The sequence below is a fragment of the Oryzias latipes genome, chromosome 18 (genome assembly GCF_002234675.1).
Source record: "Oryzias latipes chromosome 18, ASM223467v1".
NCBI classification, from domain to species: domain Eukaryota; kingdom Metazoa; phylum Chordata; class Actinopteri; order Beloniformes; family Adrianichthyidae; genus Oryzias; species Oryzias latipes.
Genome location: NC_019876.2, coordinates 28,178,849 through 28,196,141, shown reverse-complemented (window position 1 = coordinate 28,196,141; position 17,293 = coordinate 28,178,849). Strand labels below are relative to the sequence as shown.

Genomic DNA, 17,293 nt, shown 5'->3' with positions numbered 1-17,293 from the left:
ACAGCAATCGACCGAAAGCTCTTTGGGATGCTGTGCCCCTTTTCACTCTGTTGTAGGGAACATTTGTCTTTCATTTTCCTTATCTCTCTGTTTGTCTTAGTTCCTTTGTGCCTTTTTACTCTCCTCTCAAACTCCAATCCCTTCACGAGTCCACCTCAACCTCACCTCGTAAAGAAGAAACATTCAGAGTTTGAAGACTCTTGCTGAGACATTTCAGAACCAACTAGTTGACTATAGTTTAGTATGAACAAACTTTAGACAAATCTTGGTTAGTTGGCTGTGAGAGCTTCATTTTAAAATAACCAACCATATGATGATGTGGTTGTTCACCTTTTAGCAGGTCCTGTCAGGGGTCGCTACACCGAATCACTGATTTGCACAGGTGTTTTGACAGAGAGTTTTTACGCTGGATGCATTTCCTGACACAATCCTGCATTTTCCAGTCTGATGTGATGGTTTGAAACAAAATCTTCAAAGGTGTTCCCGGGTTCTGAGCTTTCCATGAGGCCTGCAGGAGGACATCAGTTCTTAGAAAAATGCCTCAGACTAACACCAAACACGACTCGCACATCAAATTAGCTGCTGAACGTCTGCGCCCATAATCTTGACATCCCTGACGCGTGGGGGAGGAGCTACTACCACATGTTTGTAGCCTCTCATTCAGAGATTCTCCAATACTGTGAGCTTCACATTACGTGCAGGAGCTGCATCTGAATGAAGAACGACTCTCTGTGACCCAGTTTGAAGACTTGCTGAGGATTGAAAAAGATGATAAAATTAGAGGAACTTTTTTATAGTTTTTTTGACGAAAACAAGAAAAATATAAAGTTCAGGAGTAGAAGGATCAGATTGTCCTCTATGTTTGTTATGGATTTCACCAAAGAATCACGCCATTCAACATGCCACGTACCCACAGCCCGGTCGCTGATTGGTCGACGCAACGTGTCGTCCTCGCCAAAGATTAGATGTTTTAACTCAACCCAAATCGTGCTGCTGCCAGACCGACGGACCACGTCTGACGGGACCTCTAATCGCGTCTGTACATTGACATATTATTGAAACTGGGCGCCTCTGCCGGGCAAATCGAGCGCGGTGTGAACACAGCTGAACGGTGATTGTCTCAAATCTTTGGATTTTCCAGGATTTTTTTGAGTTCTGTAAGAAAATGGAGACTGATTGGAGATGACCATGAGAATCCATCATTTCTGCCACATGAACCAAATGTCTTAGCATTCATTTTGCTACAAGATATTTATGCTAATTTATTGTGATTCAAAGCTAGATGGTTAAAGATGAAAGTATTCTCTAACAATGACCAGGTGAGGACTGTTGTCACGACCGACCCAGCGTTCAAGCGTCCACTTGAAATGTAGACTTATTGAGGTTCTGTTCTTTTTTTCCCCCATTTTGTCTTTCTTGCAGTACTTTTGGAATTGTGGTAACAAATTTCTTGCTTTTTCTTTGCCTTTTCCTCTTTTCACAGCCGCTCGGATAACTACCCTTCCTTTGACAGCCTTTTTTTTTTTGAATCTTTTCAAATCTTCTCTGCCAGTGTTGCCAGAGTTATGATTTTCCGGTCCGAAAGTCGTCTAAAACCTCTTTTTACTATTCAGGAATTTAAGTGAGGAAAAATACAAGCAAATCTCCTTTTGAAATGTCTTACAGAGTGGTCTGACTTTTAAAACCTTGTTCCTTTTAAATATAAAATGGTCTAAGTACTAATAAAGCATTAAGAACAAAATCAAATGCTTGAGATAACCCCAAGAAGTATTTGATGTTGTTATATTTGTGTATTAACGGGGAATTTTGTGCAATACCAACAGCAAAAATCCTCCCAAAACCAATGATCTATTGTTTCTTTGTTACTATCACAAAAATCTCAGTTGTTTTGCTGCTTAGCTTGTGTCTTATCAGAACGGCTTAAAAAAATAAACACTAAATAAAAGGCAAACAAACACAAAATACATTATCTGTCAAATGTAAAGTGAGAGTGTGCAATAAAAATGTCAAGAATGTATAAAAATATTTAATAAAGCAGTACATTATTAGCATACACTAAGTAAATTTACAAGACAATCAACCCACTTCACATGGGATTGCGCAATCACCCAGACCTCGCAGGCTGCGCTGAAATTGACAAGGAAGTCGCAAAATAATAAAATGATTAAAATCAAGAATCAAGCACATGAATTGCATTCATAGAACAGGTTAGTGGAGATGTATTAATTTCACTATTGGAAGGCTTTACATTTTATCATTGCAGGTGAAAAGGATGACTGATTGAAATGAATTTCCAAAAAGAAACTAAGAGCTCCTGAACCGTTTCCAAACCTGCCCGACTCCCCCAAAACGATTGTTGCCCTCAAAGTCAGAATCAAAACAGCCCAATAGGGCGAGGAAGCTCCCAATCTGGCAATGCTGAATAATTCTCTGCTGGCCAACTTGTTGCTGACTGGAATGTTCCACTGCTGCAGGGAACGGGGGGGTATAATGCTATTTCAGTGATTTGGGTTTATATAACATAAAATGCATAGAAATATTTCAATATTTCAGACAATTTTATTAAGTGTTCAGCTCAGGCCCCCCAGAGTGTTTGGAGCCCCAGGCAGTCACCCAGTTTCAGGCCTCCCCTGTGTCCATTAACTATAGTCCCACTGAGGGCTGCACAACATGAGGAACACTTACAATTTGTGATATCAATCCAGACGTCCAGTTTAGATCCAGATTCCAGCTCAGACGAGGAAAACAAAGACGTTCATGGCTCCGTTTGTCCTGCGTGATCAGAGAAACACAATAATAACACAATTTTCATTAGAGTGGGTCTTTATGAAGAAACTAGCATCCCCCTCCTTCAGCAAAAATCAGGTAAACCTATTTAAAACTCCAGGTCTGAAAAGTCTAGATTTTACCAGGTCAAAATGAATCCATAGTCTTTTCATATGTTTTTCCAGTAAAACATCCCTGTAGATTTCAGATTTTCAGTTGATTCAATTATTTCTGTGATCTGTTTCCCTCCACACTCCAAACTAAACAGGTTCCATGACTGTCCAGGGCTGAATGAATGCTGCATCCACCCGCCTGCCTCCCTGGCCGGGTGACGGCGGGGTGACGGCGGGTGACGGCGGGGTGACGGGGTCTGAAGGCGCTCTCCAGCATGAACGGGGCGTGTCTCTGTGGGCGCCCCTGCGCGTCACTCCCCGTGGAGGCAGGAGGCAGTGCGTCAAGGAGTGCAGCTCCAGATTGGTCAGACCTTCACAATAATGGCCCGGCTGCTGAAGGCAACTGGAGGACTTTTAATCTGAAAAGGCGGGCCAGAAGAGTCGTTTCCTGGCTGGTGTCTGGCTTGACAGCAGGACTGCAGGTGGCGCGGCTCGGCATGGACCGTTCACGTCTGTCGTGAAGGAGAGACCGATGAAAGAAACCTGGTCTGTTCAAGCCTGTGGATACGGAGGAGCGCGTGACTGTAAACTTATTCCAGGCTGGATCCAGGGATATTTATGAACGTCTCATATTTCTGGAGGAAAGGGGAATTTGCTGCAAAAGAAAAGTAAGGACTTCTCCTTCATGCTTTCTGCGTGTGCACGTGTGTTTTTCCTTTCAGTGAGTATTTGTATCGGATGACAGATGCCGTTTTGGGAGAATAGAACCGATTCTAGTGGAAAATGATCCTTTTGGTTCACTATAAACCTGACAGCAGATAATGCGTAATGGATGGATTATTGGAAATGTGTTTTGGGTCGGGGGCGGCTTTCTCTGACTAGTAGAATTTGCGCACGGGGAGGGGGGGCATTGATGGAGACGCATGTTTTGGAGCCACGCGCAGCGGCGCGCGCGTGTAGGCAGAGATCTGGATGTGCTTGGTGACAAAGTCCGGGCTCTGCGCCTCAGTGGTGGTGTGTTTACGGACTTGTTTCAGTGTTTTCCTCACAGGTAGTGACAGTCAAGCAGGAGACATTTGACAGCGTCGGAGAACCGAACGTGCGCGTGGAATGTCGCGGATGTGACACGGCACACATATGTGACAATGATGTGACACAGACGTAGCACATTCTCACTCTCAGTGTCTGCTTCCTCGTGCACGTGAGCCCCTCCTGGACTCTGGATCATAAAGATTTGTTGAAAGTCACAGGAGTGTGGTCTCATCCTCCTGTCATCCTCCACTTGATGGATGGATATTATTGATCTTTCTGATCGTGTCATGAAAAAAGTGGACTTCCTGTACATCTGTGTTCTGGCCGTGCTCGGACTCCCTCCTGCGTAAAACAGTGTCGGGACTCTAACCGGAGGGATTCGTTAATGGGATCCGCCTTGTGCGCCCCCAAAAATGCAGACTCAGAAGTGCGCAGACATCTCCATACCGCGCCGCGTGCGCAAGCGGTGCGTGTTGCTGCTGCGCCGCGGCGTCGCAAAACGCCCTCCGAAGTGCGTAAAAATCTCGGTTTCCAACGTTGGAGTTAATTAACGATGTGGAGACGCGGGGGAATGAGTTCCTGCTGTGTGTGGGACGTAGTGGTGGCGGTGGTCAAGGCGCGCGACCAACAGTTGGACCAAGCTCAGGTTTCGTGGCTCAGCGGCACAGACGCAGGAACGGATGAGAAGGGAAGAAACATAAACTTACCCTCACACCACACATTTCCCCATTTTGCTGTTTTGCATATTTATGACCGCGTGACAAATTGCAGCAAGTGTCATCAGCATCTTTAGCCCCATTCAGAGATCAACTGTGATTAGCTGGACTTACATGACTTGGGGCTTGAAAATGGAGCTGGCATATTGTTGGTTCCTTTGGAGCAGCAGAAGTAATGTTTCTGTGGAGGATGTGACGTGACTCATTTCCTGGTTACCTTGTAAGGCTGTGGATGTGCAGACTCCTGAAGCCAGAACAGAGGGATGCACTCAAACAGCACTTGACAAGTGTGGGATCAAAGCTGTGGGGTTCCACATTAACCAAAAGTCAAGTTTGACATCATCCAATAAGGACTAGTAGCTATTCTGTACCAAACTGTCATACTCTTCTTAACAAAGTTACTCCTAAAAAGCTCTTACCATCATCTCAGTCAGGACTTCAGCTTTGGTTTTAGCTTTTGAAACACCGTAATCTCTCCACTTCACAGAAATACCGAGCAGACACCTTTGGTTGAAAAAGGGCCCATGCGGTACATAAGTCCACTTTTGTTCCCAGAGCTTTCAGTGCACTTCATGAAAGGTGCTTAACATTGCCTTTGTGGGGGAGAGTTGACTTATAATAATTGCAAATTTGGTTGCAATTTGAATAAATGGTTATGCGGTGAGCAGAGAAAGCGGAGTCGAGGTCCTGCGCCGCTCTTTGTTTTTTCGCTCGTCTCTCTGACACCAGGTTCTCAACAACTCTCCTGAATACAAATCTGCAGCTTTTCAACTCAAATGCCACCATTCTGGGTCAACACACAATCATCATGCCATTTTTATGCAGCATAAAGTAACCTTTTCAAAAGTGGGATTTTATTATCTAGTGTGTGTGGTTTTGTAGCTGGGATGTGCAGATGCAGTTTGTTAGTTGTTGTCAAGGGATAGATTTGGATGTAGGAGCTGAGCCTGGAGTGATCAAGGTGAGCCATTCGTCGGCGCCTTGGCCCTCTGGTTTACCCACAGAGAGAGTGAAGAGAAGAGACTCCAAATGGTAATCTTGCTGTAATCCCTCGCAGGGCAGCGCGGAGAGCAATCTGCCTCATTAACTCACTTCTGCAGTTTGCCGCCTGGCCCTCATCCATCTTTCTGTCCGTCCATCCAACCTCCACCCCAAGAGTCGGAGACAGAGGAAGTTAAAGGAGCTTTTGGGGAGTTAGAGGCCAGCAGGCACTTTCACCTTAACAGAACAAAGAAATATGTAAGGCAGAACAGGAAAACTCTGCATCTTTCCTGATTTACCTTCAATTTTCACTGTGGGAAGCCATGACGGAAAAAAAGGTGCTCCTTGTGTCACCCATCGTCTTTAATCCTTAAATTCAGAGTACGGGTATATTCAGTATTTGATGTAATTGTGTGAATAATTGTAAAGAAACAAACAAACAGTGACAGAGATCAGGGCAGATAGAGGATTCCCTGAGGCCCATTGAGGGTAGGAATTGACTCCGTTCCTCCTTTGCGGCCTCACCGGTTGCATATCAATGTCTAGATTGAGACAAATATTAGTCAGCGTGGAAGGACATTTATTATTGAGGATGTCAAAGTTAGTCTATCTCTGCAGCGTGGTTGGAAGCAGGGAAAAGCACCAAATTGTCATGTGATGACAGCAGCTATGATGAAAGCTCGGTGGGGTTTTTAACAACTTGCCTTTGGTCTTTCTAATTGACAAGGAGTTGTGAGACTTAAAAAAAAAGTCTGGATCTGTGCCACGTTCTCTACTGTATTTCACAAAGATTTAATCATAAATTCATGCAACTGAGACTGAAGAGCATTTAAATATTGGATAAGCTTTTTTTTGGTCCCTTTTAAAGGTTGAAAGTAATGCAGTCCCAGCCCTCTTTTATCACTTCTGAGGAACCCCAAAAGAGCAGCCACTGGCGATGAATTAATGAAGATGTTCTTTTCTGCTCCCTAATAGGAAATATTCGCATTACCACTATTGCTCCGGTTTTGACAGGCTCCAGAACGGGTCTAATCTCATCGGCCCGTTCAACAGCCCCGGCTCTATAGTGCATATTCAAACCCAGGCCTGGCTCAGCATCAGGTCCTTTGCCTCACGCAGCTTCATGTAGCTTCTGGCTCCCACCCCTGGGGCTTTATCAGACCCAGTCAAGAACGGTGGCATGAAGTTTTCATGCACAGCTGTGGGCAGAGTGACGTGCCTAAAGGAATTTTTAGATTTAGGGAGCGATTAACCGACTACTTTACAAAATGTTAAAACACCAGTTAGCAAGAATAAAAAAACAAAGCAGGTTTGGTCTGTTGAGCACCGAGGCCAGCGTTGTGGTGCAGCAGCTCCAAAGAGGCTATTTCTGAGTGGATCAGCAACCAGACTGTGGAGCAGTTAACAAACAAGCTGAAGGCTTTACAGAAAAGGGACTGACCTCACCTTGACCAACAGGTGTCTCACCTTTGATTCAATTTCCAAAGATGGTACATCACATATTATTTGGAATTTGGATCTGTGTTTGTGTGAATACTCACTGGTTCTTCAGAAGTTCCAGTGCTGAATCAGCTTAGAACGGGTGGGGGCAAACTTTTTCGACTTGTGGGCTACAGAAAGGGTTCTTCTTAGTTAGGTGATGTACACTGTCAGTACACACCATTTAGCATTTTCAGGATCTAATCTGTATGGTTTATCACCTTTCTGCTGCTTAACAAGTGATGTAGACAAACCTTTTCTTAGGAGGTGAGAGCCTCAACTCCCTGGTGGACAAGCACCACCGATTTCAACAGTTTAATCAGACAACTTTAGTTAATGGCTTGGTTGTACAGAAATGGCATTAGGATTTGTAAAAGGAAACCAGATGCTTGAAATATTATTCATTCAGGACTCACTAAAACATAATTCTGAAGGACAAAGAACGATAGCCGATACTTTTTCATGAGTGGATCATAGCTATGGTTTGAATAAGTGTTATTGATGGTTTTGCAGATAGTTAACAATGTTGTCAAGAAGTTATAACACTTTGTTATAGATTATCCTAAGCTTTAATTTGATTTTTATATTTTTCATATTGATTTTATCCCAACTATTGCCAGTGTTAAATATTCCATCTTGCTCATTTTTAAAATTTGTTCGCAAGGTAAATAAAAATTAATTGTTAAAAAACACATTTTATTCTAGGAAGTATTTGTAGGCTAAGATTTTTTGCCTAATTTAATTTAATTTAGACTAAGATTTAGTGTTGATTTTAAAATGAACATTTTAAAGAAATGTCAAAAATCCCAGAAATGTTCCCGCTTGGAGCAAGCTCCCGTCACAGGACGTTTTGTGACTCCCAGGTAGGGCTGCACGATATGAGGAAAACTTGCGATGTGCAATATTAGGAATCAATATTGAAATGATGATATAACTTGCGATAAACTAATAAATAAAATAGCAACAAAAAAAAAGGAACAATAAAAAAACATTTCCATTTGACTACAACAGTTTAATTCATATAAGAGTCAAAATATTTTAAATTATACTCCAAATGACCCTCGTCTAGATAAACATATTAGCTCCATCCGATTGGTCAACAATGTGAAGGGCTGTATCTGATTGGTCAAATGCATAAAGGGATTTATTCAATTTGTTAAATACTTCAAATTGCCATAAGATTGTTTTAGTACATTTAAGGTTTACCATTTATTGCGATTTTAGCAGACTTTTGCGATATGAATATAAGTTGCGCTAACGATAAATTTGCGATGAACTGTGCAGGCCTATTCCAGGCATACAAGACGCCTTCTTTCTGTCCTGTCCAACAGCTGAGCAAACAGCTGAGAGCTGAAGGCCTCTTAAGTTGGACATATTTTGCTGTTACAACATGGGGTTATGAATCTTCTGACACACCAGAGGTATATTTGAATAAACCCCTAAACTTTATTCATCTTACTTATATTTGTAATAGTGTTTTTGTTGAACCGAACGGAAAAGAAAAGAAGGGAAGAGGCGAGAGGGATGTTGGGGGGGGGGGGGGGGGTGATAATAGAAGAGTTGCAGAAATAACAGGTAAAAACTCTTTTTTATAAATAGCAGGCGTTGGGAGTTCAACATCCAGAGCCAACCAGCACAAGCTTGATTAAAAATGCTGCTAATCATGGTTTCTGTTATTGAATGTCTAAATAAAGGAGACACACATGGGTGCCTGTGTCTTCTTGTGCAGCTTTCTCTTCTCTGAAGTCGCAGAAAGACGGTGCTCTAGCGTGGAGCTAAACTTAACCGTACTTTTATAGCCTAAAGTTCTTTTTTTATGAATAATCCTCTTAAGGTCTTAGCAGGGTTTTATAAAAGCGATTTTATGTTTGTTCTTTTTTGCATGCCTCACTGAGTTTTAAAACATGGCTAAAATGATTATATACTGCTAAAAATTAATTTGTTAAAATTCTTTGTCTTAATTAATTGAGGCTATTCCATTAAAGTACTTGTAACATTTCCACAGTGTGACCGGGTCTTCGTAAAGCAATTCCTGGACACGCTGCTGCAACACAACCTTGGTGTCTTCTCACTCTGTTGGTCCCATCTCAGATTCGGTGTCCCTCAGGTGTCCTCTGGTCTAGACTTGAGAAAAGGTCTTGGCCCGTCAGTTCTTCAGGACCAATTAGCATTTCAGATGTGGGATTTGATTAGCACCTGCCAGGGAAGCTGGTTAACCTACATTAGTACCAAGACAGCTGCTGCTGTTTAAACATGTCACACCTTCCTCCCCATTAGGAGCAGCACTTTCTGGGTAAATAGAGCTGATGTAACCCTGCTGTTGATAATGAGGCATCATGTTTGTCTGGAGGATCTTCCTCTCACCAGCACCACCTTTTTTTTTTAGCCCTGCAGAGCCTGTTGGACCAAATTGTGGTGAACTTAATTTGGGTCTGCATTATTGTCTTTTCCACGCAGTTGACTGAAAGCTGAGTCGTTTTGAACAGGAAGTGGGTTGCATAACATAAAAAAAGGAAGCTAAAAGCCCATAATTGAAGTGTGGAAGTTAATAATTAATCCTTCAGATTTAGAGTGTCAATCATTCAGACTGTGATTATTTTTTCATATTCTGGCACTTTGATTGCATGAGACATTTACATATTTAAGCATTGATCTTAAAGTGGAGAGATGCTGACTTCAGAAAAGCAGAAATTCTGTTTCTTCCAATTGCTGCAAGCATTCATCTAAAATGCCAAAGCAGGTAACACCAGTCCATTGGAATTGCTGTTTTACTTTGTTCTTGCAGCATTTTTTCCCCCGATGAAGAACATATATATATGAAAATTAACATTAAAATTGCATTTCTGAGTATTTCAAAGTCAACTTTATTGTAGATTCTTCACGTGTGCATCACATACAATGAATCGAAAGACAATTTACAACATTAGCCGATAAAGTGCGAGCGGAGCCGGTTTAGCTCGTGCTAGTTTGCGGCACCTTCCGTCCGTGAAACCAGGGTTCAAATCCGGGCTGCTCCCTATTCCCTTCTCTGCTTCTGTGCCGGTCCCAAGCCCGGATTAATTGAGAGGGTTGCGTCAGGAAGGGCATCCGGCGTAAAACATTGCCAAGTTAACCATGCGACTCATCCTCGAAGGAGAGGTTGTTTCGCTGCGGCGACCCCTGATGGGAGAAGCCGTAAGAGAAAGAAGAGCCAGTAAAGTGCGAGTGCACTTTAGGCAATATCTCAAGGCAGCGGGGGGGGGTTGTTCTTTACTCGAATCATTGTGATCAGGACCAGATGAGAAAATGCAGTTGGAAAATGCCTGTAATTGTGAGGTAGAGTAATCCATTAAAAAGGTCCGTGTCTGTTTGTCCTTTCCTCATCTGAGCTGGAATCTGACCCGTTAGCTTCAATATTGCTTCTTTTCTTCTTCTTTTTGACTTTTGATCTTATCTTGGGAGTGTGAGGGGCTGTAAGCTAGTGGGTAATAGTTAAAACAAATAGGTAAAGGGAAATGGGGGAGGGCTTACTCTGCACCAACAGTCCCTCCCACAACTCGGAGGTGAATTTCTGACGAACTTCTGCCGCTCTGCAGAAACTAGGTCCTGGAAAACGACACAGGTTTTTGCATTTTGGCTAAAAACGGCATCATTAGAATTAAAAGACCACTGGGGATGATTTTACAGCAGATCAGGAGATGATCGGAATGGATCGGAATGGTACTAATACCATAACAATTGTTTTTTTTTCTTTTTCTACTGGAGTCAACTGCTCCTCAGATGCTTCATTTGTAGAGAGATCTTTTTCTTTTTTTTAAGATTCTCCTCCCATCTCTTTGGTGAATCTCAGAAGAGCAACTTGAATCAGTAAGTGCAGCTTCAACTCAAGTACCCTTGAGAGAATTGTTCTCCCTCACATTTTATATTGTCTTGCAGAGATCCATAAGGCTTTTGTCCTCCCACATTGTCATAAGAAAACCAAACATGACTCTTCATGCCTTTCATTCTGACACTGATTGGTAGCTCACTTCATTCCCACAATGCACCTGTCCCTTTTGCCCTGTTATATATATTTTTTGAAATGAGGTCTGGATTGTTCCTCACATGTGGGATGACTGATCTGAGCAGCAGGGGGCATGCAGCAGCTGATAGGGTCATGATATTGAGATACTGTGCACTGCTGCTCCCCACCCCCCACCACCCATCAGGCCAAGCCACAATGACCACTTTATAGCAGAGAGGGGAGAGGCTTTGCTGGCTGCAGTCGTTTCTTGTGCAGGAGATGGTCCTGCTGCAGCCGACACGCATGCAGGCATGCGTGTCGGCTGCACAGTCCGAGAAGAAGCCAAAGCTGCAGCCGGCATGCATGCCTGCTTGACGTAGTCACTGATACATCACCAGACAGACTCTGGGGGTTAAAACAGATATCTCTGGGAAACCCTCACTTGGAGCATTCTTTGTAGACAAGGACAGCAGTTCAGGGCCAATTTCCAAACATTATTGTCTCTTTTGTAGCGAATAGAGAGAAGGCTGCTGACATCGTTTCATGATTGAGACTACAAAAAGCACATGCTGCTGCCATTTTTTTAATCTTTTGGTTTGAAGCTGCATTTGTCGCTCAGATTTACGGTGTCAAACCGCCTTTATAGTGTTGATGTCAATTTATTTTTACCCATTTTTCGTCCCCATTTGTCACTGAGAAAAATGAGGTCTGTGTCCACAAGCACGTCAAGCTGCCCCCCTCCCCTCCTGCTCTTTGCGGTGTGGCAGAGAAATCCAGATAGGAGAAGGCTAAATGTGTTGATGTGGGGGAAAAAAGGGGGGAGGAAGATCACTTCCAGCTCTCCCTCCATCTCAGTCCGGCTGTTTCACTGCAACCATCCATTCCGACGCTAAAGACTCGCTGAGCAGTTACCGGGCGAGTCTTTAGTGAGGCGCGCTGCTCTGATGGAGTCCCTTGTCTTCTGTTTTTTTTTTTTTGTCTCTATCAAAGCAGGAGTTTCGATTTTTCTAACTTGCCTCAGCGCCTTGCGGTCGACGCCCCTCGAAAATGAGATGACATGTCTTAAGGGGCTGACCGTAATGAAAAAAGATAATCCCACAGGTGCGGTAAAGTATACTTCGTATTCAGTCAAGGCTGTGACCAGTCAGTTTGAAGACATAGTACGATCCAAATGAATGTGTGTGCATTTGTCATAAAACCAAACATTATCAGGTTGAAAGTAAAAACGACCTTCATGCAGTACATCCCGTAGGAATAACCTCCCTCTGTTTGTTTTTTTCGTGGACTGGACTGAGTCAGTGTGACATCACTCACAGAAAATGGTTCCCTTTCGGCCTCAACCAAATGAAGTCAATTCAGTCGCCATTTTCTTTAGATGGATTCCACCATGTTGGGGCTAGATGTCAGTAAGTTGGCTCCAAATTGGTCTAAATTGGTCTAAATCATCGTTTCTTGGGCAACCACTCTCACCAATCAGGAGTGAGCTTGTTAGAAGGCCACACCCCTATCACCTGAAAGTGGGCTCTGAAGAATATGTCAATCAAGCGCTTTAAACATTTGGTGTTAGATCACATGCTTTAATTGAGGCCTCTGATTGGTCAGTTTATAACTTGAATAAGTTGCACTACAGAAAATAGGATTAGCAAGATTCAGAAGGACTAACAGCTGTTTTCTCTCTCAATAGAAGTCTACGGGATTCTGGCTTCTTGGAACTCCTGAGAGTTTGGAACGCCACTCAGTCCAGATCTCATATTTAGTCAATGGATTTTGCCACTTAGTTCAAGACTGGGACAAAACCAGCAAGTCCAAAGTCAGGCATCAGAATCTGGCTACATGTCAAACATTAGGTAAACCGTAGAGGGGCTAAGCAGATTGTAGTGAAGCTCATTTTTGTTCCAGGCTAGAAAACAAAAGCAGAGGTTTAATTATATGATTGCGGAGCTACGGGAGTTTATTCAAAGTAGAAAAAATGTCAATGTCTTGCTTTTATTTGCCAGTTATCGTTTGTTCACACTGTTTATGGTAATCCTGCTAGTCAGTGATGAAAATGTTTTCAAAATATTCGATTTTGGATGACAAATTCTTCAAAGCCAACAGAAAAATGTAAATTCATTTCTTTAATCGAGACGGCCGACGCCTTCAGGGGTTCAAATCCAAACACCTAACCTCACAGCACACGAAGCCCCTCTTCGTGCTTTTGGTCTCAGATAAAGTTCTTTTCAGTAATATTTGTTACATTTATGCATTTGAATCTTTTTTTAAATATATTTACTTGTGCTATTTTCAATTCTCATTACAATCACCTCTTTATACTTTTATCGTACTTGTGCCACTGTCTTGAAGCCGCAGTGAGTGGGATTGTATCCCAGAAAGGAAATCATTTTAGATCTCATTGTTTTGGGATCAGAGTGCTCTTTTCTTCCCATTATTGGTGTTAATTGTGAGGGTTTAGCGCTTGCAGGTTTCCAAGTCTCCCTCTCTGTGAATTCTCCGTTTCTCACGCATTTCCAAATGGAGCAGTCCCAGATTTATCCATACATTCCCTCCTCTTTCAAGCTGCTATGACACAACATTTGGCCCGACTGTTTGGGGACTGGCGTGCATGGTAACATGGCTCTCCTGCTCCTCAGTCAGCTTCTGGAATGATTCCGTGAGCCGACATGGCCCATGGTGTACAACAAGCTGTGTGGGACAGCGACTGTTTGTGTGTCACAGATGGTTCATGCGACACATATCTGAGTCTGTCTTCACAGAGCAAATTTCTGGGCTTGTTTTAGAAAATTCGACCTCCCTTTTCTTTCATCCTTTACATGTCACGGAATCTGTGGAACAACAGTGGTGAAACAGTAACATGATCCTCTTAAAATAAGATAAAACAGCAGCCAGTTACAAAGAATAGCTCGCAGGTTGACAAGCAATCAGGAGGCAAGCGCTTATGGAGTAACAAAAGCTAAACAAAGAAAGAGCGGGAGGAAGGGACAGACAGATCACAGGAACCATGTGGACCTGAAGAAGTCTCAGAACAAAAAGCATTTTAAAAATGATGACCTCTTTAAGGCTGCATCCTCTTGTTTTTTTTCCCCCCCTTTATAGTGTTTTGGGTTTAAATTCTCCATCATCATTTGTAAATATGACCACAATGGGGGGATGAGTGTGTCCTTGTTCACCGTCATGTTTAATGGTCATGCTTACCATCCTTGTCAGGGATCTCCTTTGTGCTCTACTGGACTCTCCATGGGGTGGGTTGCCTTTATTATGTAGGTGTTTATTTGGGGGGGGGGACTTCAAATGCATTGTGAAGCACAGACAATTTGCTTATTTTTGTGATATCCTTTCATATCAACTACCTTGATTTGTTTTAGCTTCTACTATTTCAGTGTGCATCCTCCTCAAGGCTATTGGCTGCTTAAAATCCATCCAACAGACCAATGAACCTCTGCAGTCTAATGGTTAAGTAGACCAGAAACGAGAAGTGTGGCACAAGCTAAGAAATTGACCACAAAGACTCGTTACAAAAATAGAAAGAACATACTTGGTGCACAGTTTTTTGTTAGACCTCTTTTGGATTCATATTTTGAGTCAAACAAGACAGCTGCCACTGTGGTAACAGAACATGTGTGATTTCAGCACCACGGAGAGCGCCGACCCCACAGGCAGCTCTTCTTTCCAGCACATGTACCAGGGCCGGGTCGGTCATCAAAGGCCGGATTCAGCCAAGAATCTTTTGAAAATTAAAATGGCATGTATTCATACTAGTACATTAACCTTGAGTTCATGTACTAGTTCATGTACTAGTACATGTACTTGTATTACATGTTAAAAAGGCCTATAGAAATAAAAGGTGCAAGGCGTATGAGTGTAGATATCAATAGTAGGTTACATGTAGTCTATTAATTGTGCTACAAAATCCCCCACATCGATTAGCACAGTGTAAACTGTTAGGCTCATATTTCATCATATCAGCTTGGGAGAATGTGAAACCAACTTTTAAAATAGAAACCTCCTTGCAGAATCGATGCACACTGCAGTGTTAAAGAGAATTAAAGGGGCGTCTAATGTGTTCAAATAATTCTGTCCTTCTGAGACTTTGGATTTATTCATACACAATGTTTGTCCTTAGCTGCAGGCGGTGCAACAAGCAGCCCATGCATAAATAGCGCTTTCTTTAATATATATTTTTGACTAAGCAGTAAGTTCTTTTGTCATTATGCATGAACTATATTCATGAGAGTATTAATTTTAACCTGGTTTTCTGCTTCCTATATGTGAGCTTTTAATATATTAAAACAAAAAGCAGTGAAAGTGTATTTGCTGCTATGCAGAACTCTGATGTTTTAAGTCGTTGCTCAATTAAAGCTAAACTCTCACTTTCATACGATTTTTAAACCTGATTTAGTTATGTTTTAATTGCAAAACAGTGTTTGTTATGTTTTTTTAAGGATGGATTTTCTATGTAGTTTTTAGTTCGTTTCCAACACATATTCTACACGAAACACTTGCAGCATAAACGTCTTTCCTAATTCAGTTCCGTCTTCCTCATTAGGGGAGTTACACTTCAGCACCCTGGATAGCTCACACTTCCCAACAAGTTCTGCTCTGCCTGATTTTAGCTCCAGGAAAAGTTTGTTTCCCATGTCTTACAGAAATAATGTAAATGTGTGCCAGGAAATGTGCTGTTAATAGAGCTCCCTGGACGTTTTCCTACAGAGGGACAGCTGCTCCTGCTGCTTATGATGGATTAGGAGTGTGTGTGCGTGTGCGTAGGTGTGTGTCGTGTCCAACTTATTATCTCTCGCCAACATCTGAGTTGCGTTGGGGCCATTGCTGTTTATGTTCCCTGATGGTGCTTCGGCTGCGTTGTTGCAGAAATTAATGGCAGGTCTCTGGAGGTAAACAACCATGAAATGACCCAGCCAGGCCCATTTCTGAATACAATCTAAAGGGTATGTGTGTGTGTTTTCCAGGCCAGCAGTAGCTTAAGCTGCTGTTTGTTGAATTAATGTAATTATTGATTTATGTGAAGCCGGTGGGAAGGACTCGGCGGCCCGTGTGGGATAAGACTGTTTGATTACATCAGATTTACAGCACTTAGACGTCCTCGTGATGACTATGCAGGATGTCCTGTCTCCCCACTCCTTTCCAACACAGTTCTATGTGAGCTTTGCTTTGCTTTGCTTTCAGCACCACTGTAGTTGTGTTTATGAATTTAATCAGCCCATACTTGATTCAGGCATAATCGAGGCTTAGGGGCAAAAACTGCTGACTGGAGCCCTTTGATGTTTGGGCTGCTGGTTCTACGTCGGGTCATGGTGTAAATGCGGTGATGAGGTCATGGAATGGTAAGCCTAAGCCTTTTAGTGCACTTAAGGTAGCTGCGGAATATCCGTGTAAGCTCTTTTGAAGTGCATAAATTTGGTCTGATGGCATGTGCAATGTCAGAAGTTTTTCTGAGGGAGGAAATACTGTGGTGATTTATGCACTGCATGCACGCTCAGCACTCCACCGCGCATGTGTGCCGGTGTGAGACTTTACAAATTTACTGGTGTAGATTGGATGGTGTTAAATCAGAGCCGTCAGCTTACGAATGCAATGGACAAAGATTCTACACAAAAAGTACAGCACGTAAACGCTACTCTGCAAGAATTCTGACATCCCCAATACACAGACATGCATGCACGAACCCTGCAGATGTCCCCTGGCACCACCTGTGACCAGGAGAAGGGGAAGGTTAATAAATACTGATGTGCCTATTGATGCCTTTCTTGTTGGTGCAGATGGTCTTGATGATTCCAGGAGACAGATTGGAGGAAGCCTCATTGAGTTAAAGCCTCTAAAACTGTAAAAAGTAAATCCAAGGACATAAAAATTGTAATTGGTGGACAGTTTTTTTGTTGTTGATATGTGCACTTAAAAAAGCGAGAAAATGACCCTTTATTTGTCTTTGTTTTAGCATCAAACCCACTGCTGTGGCTACTTTTGTGCAGATACTTTTTAAGATTAAGAAAACAGAGAAATGTACCACACAATGCTTAGATGCACGTGAAGTGAAGGAAGCTGCACCCACAGGCAGGCGGTCGTCGGTTTTAGCTCGAGCTTGGATGTCAAATCAGAGTGACGGAGAGACAAGTTGAGAATGTGGAGAAATTAGGTAAAGGTGAAAGAGAAGTGATAACAATAAAAATGAAATGAGGAGAGAATAGAGGACGGTAATGGAATTGACTTTT

General features: G+C 42.6%; 1 protein-coding gene across 6 annotated transcripts in view; it reads left to right on the top strand.

The window, feature by feature from the left end:
• The first annotated feature begins 3,329 nt into the window (after positions 1 to 3,329).
• Positions 3,330 to 17,293, top strand: part of LOC101166255 (neurexin-2) — an 806,741-nt gene continuing 792,777 nt past the window's right edge. For 4 of the 6 annotated variants that reach the window (XM_023965854.1, XM_023965852.1, XM_023965853.1 and 1 more), the window contains exon 1: positions 3,335 to 3,547. The gene's annotated coding sequence lies outside the window, so the exon portion shown is untranslated. Of the gene's footprint in view, positions 3,548 to 17,293 lie in introns of all 6 variants that reach the window. The other 2 variants (XM_023965856.1, XM_023965855.1) reach the window with 2 other exon arrangements.